Here is a 10,337-nt window from a genome sequence, read left to right on the forward strand (position 1 = left end):
GTAGAGTTTCCATCGTCGACTCGTGTAATAAAGGCGTCTGTGTTACAATAAAGACTTTCACTCAGGAATACTTAGTTTTATTTTATTTTATTTATTTATTTTAATTCACTCTTCTGCATGTTTATATGCTCTAGTAAAAAATCATGGACATGTACATGTCAGAGCTTATTAAAAATTTTTGAAACATAATATTAAATATTAACATGAAAGCACTAACAAAATCAAATTGAACTGGAAACCATGGAGAATCTTTGGCAAACATCTCCTGTCACTCCCTAAGGAAAAGGAAGAATGCATGTGACACAATCGGAAGCGTGTTACACAATTCATGCATAATTTATCCTCTTTTGCGATGTAAAATGAATACGTTGAAAGAGTAACTCTCAGCTTCTTCGCAGAAGAAAGTGAGGTTCATCCGGTTAGATGTCAAGGTAAAGTAAGGTAATGCGGATCTTCTTCTTCTTCTAAGGGAAGGCCTTCTTGTATCAGGAAGTTTTCTTCCGCTAAGAAAAGAAAAATTTACAAAACCATTTCACAATATCTTTGAGAAGAATGTCATCCGAAACGGTTTCCACAATGGTCTTCCGACGTCTGGGTTTCTATCACATACCACAGCTCTATCACATAACACCTAGAAAAAAAAATTGTACACAATAATGCATCGCGTATTTCAACCACCCTTACTCACCAGATCCAAGCCCCGCTACTTCTTTTTCACATTTGACACATACTGAATGGAAACACACTTTCAGCATGTCACGGATATAAAACTGAATGTGATAGGTTCACATTCAGTTTTATAATCCGAAGATGCATCGAACAATGGAAAAGTCGTAAAAGTCTTCATACATAACAAATATTGTTATGTATGAAGTACCTTAAAATGATTTTCATGTGTTTTAATTATATTTCAAAAATTTCCATCCCTGTTATATCTGATGAGCTGTCGTACCAATATAATAAAACCACTTAAAACCAAGAGGATTTCGTACTGGTTACAGATTTTTTCTCTCTTTAGGCTGTTTTTCATACATAGTTTAAAACGAATTTAAACAGGCTAATTGGTGGTTAATCGCTAGCTTTGGTGTTATTTTCAATGTATAATAATGAAGTTATAAAATAAAAATGTTAAGACATAATAATAAAATTTGGAAATAAACTTTTAAGACAAATAAACAAATAAATACAAATAAATAAATCCTTTTTGAAACTAACAGTACAGAATCTATTTCTGGTATCAAGATATCGGAAATACAGCAAATGATCATATGTTCACAAACAAACAAAACAAAATAAAATAAAACAAAATAAAATAAAAAACTCAAACAAAATAAGATAAAAATATCATATTAAGATGTATTTGTGAATTAATATACAAATTTAAAAATAATAAAAAAATCATTAATTTCTAAAGAGAAATTAATGTTAATATGTTAATGACTAACTTAACATTACTTTCTCGTTAGGAATTAATACTTGTTATATTTATTCAAATTAAGTGGATATTGAATCCAACATTATTTCAAAGCCCAATAGAGAAACTGCAAGAGATTCATGCCGAATATCTATAGAAATTATAAAAGTTTCAGCAAATCCAAGCATAAGCAGACCTTTTCTTGACAGGTGCAATGCGTAGTAAAGGTGGGTTAAGTCTGATCACTATCCTTAGTATTTTCCCATAATGTAAAACACATCTCCTAGGAGATGTATGATGTTATACATTATGGGGGGGGGGGTCACTACTCAGACCGGTTTCGACCTTTGTTGAGGTCTCATCAATGAGTAGGCAGATCCAAAATTGTAAATACTCAGGTTGTAGTGATGCAGAGGTTATATTCGGCATGAAACTCTCGCAGTTTCTCTGAAACTCTTGTAGTTTCTCTATTCGGCTTTGAAATAATGTTGGATTCAATATCCGCTTAATTTCAATAATTTAGCATCGCCGAAGTGAAGCCTTTTGGCTCTCTATTTCAGTTATTATATTTATTTTGAATAATAATAAAGTAAAAGTTTTTACTAATCTACAAATTAATTTAATTCATCGTAAATATCAAACATAATTAATGTGGTCTTATGCATTAATTTATTTTAAATTAGCTTTATATCTTTCAGCAAAATATTTGTAAAATGCCAAATTTGTTATCGCTGCTGTAAGAGGCATATTCGATATCGTTGGAAAATTGGTTAGCGGTGTTCGCCGCAAACTGACGGCATTACTTTTTATCAAATGTAGAATGCTTCGTCGGAAATTAGGATGAGTTATTAGTGAGAGAAGTGCAAAAATTAAAAGTTGTCATGCATTAATTGAACTTGTTCGGATTCCTCTTAATTAATGTTATTATATTTTATTGGAAGATCAAAATTTGACTAAAATAATTTGTTTGTTTCTGAAATGACTAGATGACCAAAATATTCAGAAAATTAGAAGGATAATGATTATTAGATTGAAGATTTAGATCAGGTGATGCTGTATGAAATAAATCATTATCAAATCATCTGTAAAACTGCATAACATTATCCACTTCTTACAAAATATCCACGCAAGCTTTAAGAATTTCTACAAGAATTTCTACCCAGACATTTGTGCTATTTTCAGATGAGATGAAGATCACTTTGCCACCTTCAGTTCTACGAAAGCTCATTCTTACCTTTTTCCACAGAGTTTTAACAAACTTTCCATTATCCATGGTAATGGATAATGGAAACAAATTGATTCTGTTTGGTAACAAATTACCAAACAGAATCCCTCTTTTCGGTGACATTTCGCTGAGATTTTCTTCTTTCTTTCCTGACACTTATCCTCTTGTTCTTTCCAACCGTTGATATTCTGTGCAGTTGCCTTCCCCACGAAGTATTCCTCACCACTGCAACTTTCAACTCTTCAAAAAAATATCAATATTTTATCGATAAAACATTAACAAAAAGATTAGTTTATTAATATATTTTATTTTATTAATATTATTTAACAATTTTTTTCATTAATAACATTCGTTTAAATATGTATTATAGTTAAAACATATACACAGATTGGATTTTTTTTTGTTATTCATCATCATCATCATGCACATCAAGGATTTGGTGGCCTGTTCGGACCTTAGTAGTCATCATTGAATCTTTTAAGACGACGTCCTGGTTTTCGTTTTCCTAATCGCTTGTACTTTAAGGCTTGTTTTGGTAATCTTTCTATTTTCATTCTTTGAACGTGTTCCATCCATGTTTGTTTATATTTTTTAATTTTTTCTATTACTGATTCTTGGTTAAATTCTTTCATAATTTCTTCGTTTCTTTTGTGATCAAATAGGGTATACTTTGCAGTTTTTCTCATAAACTTCATTTTTGCTGTTGTTAATCTTTGTTTGTCTTTTTATTTTATTGTCCAGATTTCACTTCCATACAATAAGACTGATAGGGCTAATGTATTGTATACTTTAATCTGGTTTGTATTTGAACTAGGTTTGGTTCAAATATAGAGTTAATTACACCTTCTATTTTTAAATATTTTTCTATTTTTAGGTTTATATCTTTTTCATTTTCATATGTGATCATACATCCTAGATAGTTAAATGCATTCACCTGTTCTAAGATCTTGTTATCTATTACTATCTTAGTTCTTGTTGGATCTTGTCTTTTAAAGGCCATAGTTTGTGATTTTGCTGTTGATGTTATCATACCATAATCTTTGGATATCTCATTTAGATCTAAAATAGTTTTTTTTGTTATTAATATAAAAATTTAGATGATTTTTTTGTTCCTAAGGTGGAATGATCATCTGTAGTTTCTCCTCTGGATACATCTCTAGACGAACTCAAAACGGTTCAAAATAACTACAAGCGACGATGTGTTCAAATTGACTCTTCATCTTTATGACCGACGTCATAAGTGCAGTGGGATTGCATACTCATCTAATTTCTCAACAGTGACAGTTTCATCTGAAAGACATGCAATATAGATTATCCTTCGATGCCTGAATGAGAATTGTGTCGCCGGAAGTTACACAGTTTGTCATTAGATAATTGTGATGTGTGGCAGGTGGACATTAACTGTTCGATGTTACTAATGACATCTTTCCTGGTGACTCTTTGTCATCGATAAACCGTACGCATTACTTATATTTCTACATGGAGAGTAATCATATGTAATGTTTTACGAAAATGTCGGTGAGTGATGACATCGCCTCGCATGTCAACAAGTAGTAGTTGTTGTTATTTGAGATTACTGCCAAAGCAACTAGTGGACATGGTTTCTGTGACGTTAGGATGTCTTAACATGCCATCATTGAATTAAATTACAGTTTTCAGTCAACGAAATCTTCATAAAAATGCTAAGAAAAATCTACTATAAAGCGATTTGATTATACTGTTTATAGAGTGAAATATACTCTACGTGTGGCCTATTAGAATCTACAACATTCCATTAACGTCGATGAAATTTGTTATCGCAGATATATATTTTCCTATTTAAACATAAACTAAATATAGACAATGTTTAAGTGAATTTCTCAAAAAAAAAAGTAGAAATTTCTTAACTGAGAAAAAAGCAATTCCGTAAGAAGTAAGGAAGTAGATTATATTCAAGAATAGATCCAGAAATATTTCTTACTACATTTGATACAGAAAGTAAAACATAATACGTAATCTTGTGGTAATATCCAGTATACGATAAATCACTGAAAGATAAAAAAAACTATAAGTTTGTTTTTGCTACCCGACTACAGGAAACGTTTCTACATTCTTCGCTGATTCCACCTCGGACGGAATTTTTTTCCTCAAGGGAACTTTATCTTTTATTTTTACTTTATCAATCTGGTGAACTTACCGTAGACTTCACACATCTAAATACCGATTACGATTATTAAACATCACGATTTGACTGAAATACTCCTACGTAAAGGTCTACAATGATGAAAGGAGACCTGCACTAATTTCAGTAAAAAAAAAAGTACCAGTACCCATTTCCAGTAGGGGAAACAAAAGAGAGAATAAGTGAATTCAAGTGAAAAATATCAGTTGAACACGAATTTTTTTTTTCTTTTATAATACGATATAACTATTTCAATTGCATTTGTCGATAGATATTTATACCAGCAAAATTTCCATAGTAAATACGTTTACTTTGAGTTTCCGAAATGTATTGTTTGTTTTCTTTCCCAAATTATCCTCTCTCTCTCTCTTTATTCCTAGAAAATATTCTGGAAATGCATTCTATTTCGTGAATATTTACTTACGATTCATTGTATGTATGCGCCCACTAGCGAGGGTTATATTAAGTATATAAACTGTTTATTGAAATTCAGTATCTTTCATCCATCAGCATTTTAGATAAAATATTCTATTTTTGCAAGTAGTACCGTCATTAAAATACATTGCCATCATTGAAATTATAAGAGAAAACTACCAATTCTCTTTTATTATCCGAGTTGCTTATTTACGTGTTCTCTCTGCCTCCTTGACTTTGAAAGCATATGTGATCTCATTACTCACATTTATATTTTCCTGTTGCTTGTCTTTATCTCACATAATTCAATTCGTCACTTAGTACGAAAGAAATTATTTATGAAGACTTTTGAAGTACCAGAAATTAAAAGTATCCAAAATTGTTAGAAGTGTTATGGATCTTTCCTACGAACCAGATTGGATCTGGACAATGAAGTTTTTTCTTTCTTTTCGTATAATTTTCATGTCTGCCTAAGAAAATTACACGAAAATCACAGATATAATGAACACCCTTCATATGTTTAGTTTCATTCATTTTTTTCTCTTCCAGAGTCACACTAAACATTGCTAAACCACTAAACCACTCGGCTGGCCGAGTGGTTAGCGTGTCCGCCTTCCAGTCAAGAGACTGCGGGTTCGAATTCCGCCGTGGGCATGGATGTTTGTGATTGTCTGTGGAAATATCAGTGGTGGTGGTCGGCGGTAGATGGCGTTGGTGTGGTTGCAGTCAATTGGTGGATTGTGAGTGGTGGAAGCAGAGCTGTGGAGTAGATGGCCTCCCTCGATTAGTCTTTGGACTCCCTGGAGGTGACAAATAATAATAATAATAATAATAATAATAATAATAATAATAATAATAATAATAATAATAATAATAATAATAATAATAATAATAATAATAATAATAATAATTCCACAAGTGATGATTTAGTAGAACGTGCATTGACATGGCCTGTTAGCTCAGTTGGTTAGAGCGTCGTGCTAATAACGCGAAAGTCGTGGGTTCGATACTCATACAGACCAACGACTGCTTCATTTTGTGGGAGGGGAGAGTTAAAAAATCAGAAACCTTTTCAGGCATAAAAAAGGATATTTATATATCCTTCTTCTGTTAGGTAAAATAGAAGGATATAACATATCCTTCTATTTTACCTAATGAAGGATACAGTTCATTTTGAGATTATTTAACTCAAAATTTGATATTACTTGACAGCACCTTTTAAAGCATTCGAAAAATATGGTAAAACCGGTTTACTGACTACATGGGTTGCTTAACCGAAATAATAACTATTAGTTCATAGAAATAAGTTGTCCTAATAAATTTGTTGTACAGATTCAAAGAGTTTATAATTGTTGGAAAATATTGGAAAGAGAGAGAGAGAAAGAGAGAGAGAGAGAGAGAGAGGTCGCTATTCCCCAAAATCACAACCACCGAGAATTTTGACATTGTTCCTAGAGGAGAGACAAAGTTATTGCGGATGCCTTTCTGTCAGGGAAAGAATTCAACTGTTATTGCAAATTATTGCATAAATCTACTGTACAACGGTTGCAATTTTATGGCCATGCCATAAATGAAAGCAGGGATTTATTTCATTGGCGAATAAACAAGTCAGGGCTATTCTTTACGCATCACTGGCAATGTGAGTTATCTGCTAACACGCTCTAACCAACTGAGCTAACAGGCCATATCAGTGGACGTTCTACTAAATCATCACTTGTGGAATTAACTTCTGAGAATACTTTCGATCGGGTGAATATTTACAGTTAAAATAAAAGTTAAAAGCACATGAACTGCCTACTGATGAGTCGTCTCAGTTTTCTTTATCGGTGCTGTATTGTGGATGAATTCATCCTGTTTCAGCAAGTATCATCGTCATTGAAATATATTGATTTATGCGGTCAGTTATTTCCAAGTAATATCTTTATTTTGAATGCAGTCACCAAAGAAGAGGTGCTCTTCAGCATAATAATCTAGGTGAAGTAGAGGTTGAATGTTGGATAAAGTTTAATAGCTGGATAAAGTTCATTCTAAATTGGTTTGTTCGATGAAACTCAAAGGAGATAGTTCTCTCACTTTCAGCAAGAGTTTTGTTAGTATTATTACATTTTGAAGTGCATTCGAATAATAATTAATATTAAAATATTTTATTAATATTAATCTCTTTTTTATTTCTTAAAATAAAAATGTCATAGAGTCGACGACATTCTTATTCGTCAAACGGAGTAAGTGGATCTCAGGGGTTTATGACGAGTGAACTCGTCATATTTCATTTCGTTCCCTTGGTCGGACTTGATCTCCATGTCCATTAACTAAAAGGCATTGAAGTATCTTTTAGGATAGTCTTGAACTTTAAATTTTTTCAATATCTTCGACTCATTTCTTTCTGTATTTTTTATGTGACCACCTCTTTCTCCATGAGAGGTTGAAACCGTACAGCACATTCGTACCATGAGCAGGCATAAGGAATTCTTTTATAATATTTTATTATTTCATTAATTTATTGTATTTTTATTCAATTCACGCATTCAAACCGTGTGTTCAAATTGATTGCATTAAAAATGGATATTCAAATTGTTCGAATCACGCAATCGGAATTCTCCGCTAAATTTTGGAATCATTAAAAAAAATCAGCTAACGCCATTTTATTCCCATATATAGGGAGTAGGCGAGGCCGTTTAGCCCTATCTAACTTTCGGAGACTGAGTGGGCAGTTCAATCTCCACTAGTACCAATGAGAGATAGCTGGCCCAAAGCTATCATCACTAATTAAGCGACACACAGTGAAGAGAGACCGCTCAACAAGTGCCGCCATCTCGTGGTCCCTAACCCTAATACTCGTATTTAATGTCTGGGATAATGTGGGTTCTACGGTCGATTTTCTTGAGTTTACGGGACGAAAAATCCGAGTTTCCGGGAGAAAAAACTCGCTTGCTCGTGCCAGAGATCGACTAACTCGGGAACCGGTCGAAGAAATGCTTAGAAAAATTTCTTCTAGTCGCCGACTAGATTCGAAACCAAGAAGTCTTCCTTCGTGCGGCCAAGCGCCTTGGAGTGCAAAAGCCACATCCACTGAGCTACACAGGCTCCTTGGAATCATTCATATTTTAAATTATAACGGTCCTCAGCGATTGTCTCACTTCCCATCCGTGCATCTATAAGTGTTTAATCATTTTTGTATTTATTATAATGTACAGTATTTAACAATAAAAATGTTTTATATGTTTATAATTTAATAATGTAGTACTCTCAGAGTAGCAGGAAACTGATGATTATGATGATGCTGATGTTTGTAATTATTAAAACTCAAATGTTAAGTAATAAATACCTTTATAATTATTCGTGTTTGAATGAAATATGTAACTTCTCTAAAACTCCCGTTGCCTCAGATGGATACGCCGGTGTTATTGAAATTTCAAAAGGGTACTCAGATACTGAGAGTTTGGGAAACACGGTCTTAGAAGGGGGGGATCTAAATATAGTCAAAGGAACTATTTGATAGCGAAGTGTAAAATTAGTAAAACATATGTAGCTAAAGTCAAGCATCGCTGCACCTGCAAACTTAGTTCACAGTCGATGGTTTTTTCATTCTCATGTCAAAATTTATTTTAAAAGAGATATAGGCTCGTCTAATTATTATTGTTATGTTTAGGATATTATAAATGTCGTACACAAATTTTCTTCATTCAGTTACTACTAAAAAGTACTGTGTTGACGAATGCTTCTCTTTTAACCTTCTTCACCTCTACCACCTTTTGTCAATTTAAAACTCCATTAATCTAGATCAAGGTTAATCCAATGAGATTTTCATCAACGAGTGGTAATATTCACACTCTGACAAAATTTGAAATCAATGTTAGATGATTGTATACATTTCGGTAGCTGACTAGATGTGACTATTCTCTGTTGATGACACTATGACTGAGTGCATATTTACGTATAAGGGAAGCTTCATGATCCCAATAAGTGTATGTCCCGTTTCTATTGGCTTTGTTTAGAGATTTAGGTGTTGTTCTTGCCATATAAAATTTTATCTATGGTCAGCCAACTGGACAACCCAAATATGAGTCAAATTTTTAAATCAGTATCTAAATAATCCAGAAGAATTTCAACCTTGCTCCAGAGGGATTAGCTTGTTCTTTTCACTTCAGAGAAGCTTCTTGTTTTCTTGAGATTTGAAATCATTCATTCCTCTGAGGAGAACGCGAAGATTTATCCAGAACAATTTGTTAATTTCTAAATGTAATAAATCATGTTTTACTCTACAGAATAACAATGACGAGGGTAATAGCACGCTCATGCCAGTCATTTTATTATAGTAATACTATACCATTCAAAATCAAAGTAAATAGAATTATTAAGTTTAACAATTTGGCAGTTTTGTTTAGAAGTGACAACACTAGGAATCAATTGTACTTGGCAGTTAATACATTTATGTGCTATCGCAAAACTGATTACATAGAAGGCTGTCTGTGAGGTTACAAATCACAGAGGCGCTCCGAAAACTTAAATGACGTATGTAAATTAAACTTTCCAGCCAGTTACTAAGTAGTTACATCGCTAGTGAACCATCACTTTGCTTGTAGTGAGATTATAGGTTTCGTTTCTCCTGTTATTTCAACATGTTTTGTGAGTGATACACATTGATGGCATATCAAACGTACTGTGGAGATACAAAACCTTCACCATCTTCTAGGCTACAACAGTAAAACAGTTACACAGGGTTGCTGCAAGACAGTATACTGGACAGAACCAGATAATGAAATTTAGCAGACTTCCTGATCAGCTGGCGCATAATCTCACTGCTTATCAACACGGCCAGGTCGTTCCTGGAGAGAGGTGTGTAGGGGCTTTCGAAATCAATGTCAAGGCAGTTAACATAAAAACTAAAACTCCCCAAATATTTCCAAAAAATGAAAATTATAAAAACCCAAAAAAACTTCGAAAACTCTTCTTTATTCACTTGACTAACATTTGTGGTATAAACAACAACCTAAATTATGTAAACGATTACCTCAAAATAGCCAAACTCTGTTTTCGACCGAATTTCAAATCCCTGCCACAACAACTCTGATCCATATTAACTTTCTAAACTACATCCTGCCTTTCGCCATAAGGGTAGTTCT

General features: G+C 33.1%; 1 non-coding gene across 1 annotated transcript; it reads left to right on the forward strand.

Annotated features, from left to right (window-relative positions):
* Positions 1-6,162: 6,162 nt before the first annotated feature.
* Positions 6,163-6,236, forward strand: TRNAI-AAU (transfer RNA isoleucine (anticodon AAU)). Its single transcript has one exon. It is a non-coding gene; the product is annotated as a tRNA-Ile (tRNA).
* Positions 6,237-10,337: the final 4,101 nt, after the last annotated feature.

The sequence above is a fragment of the Typopeltis vanoorti genome, chromosome 8, assembly GCF_054136105.1.
Source record: "Typopeltis vanoorti isolate ZY-2024b chromosome 8, IOZ_Tvanoo_1.0, whole genome shotgun sequence".
In the NCBI taxonomy this organism is placed as follows: domain Eukaryota; kingdom Metazoa; phylum Arthropoda; class Arachnida; order Uropygi; family Thelyphonidae; genus Typopeltis; species Typopeltis vanoorti.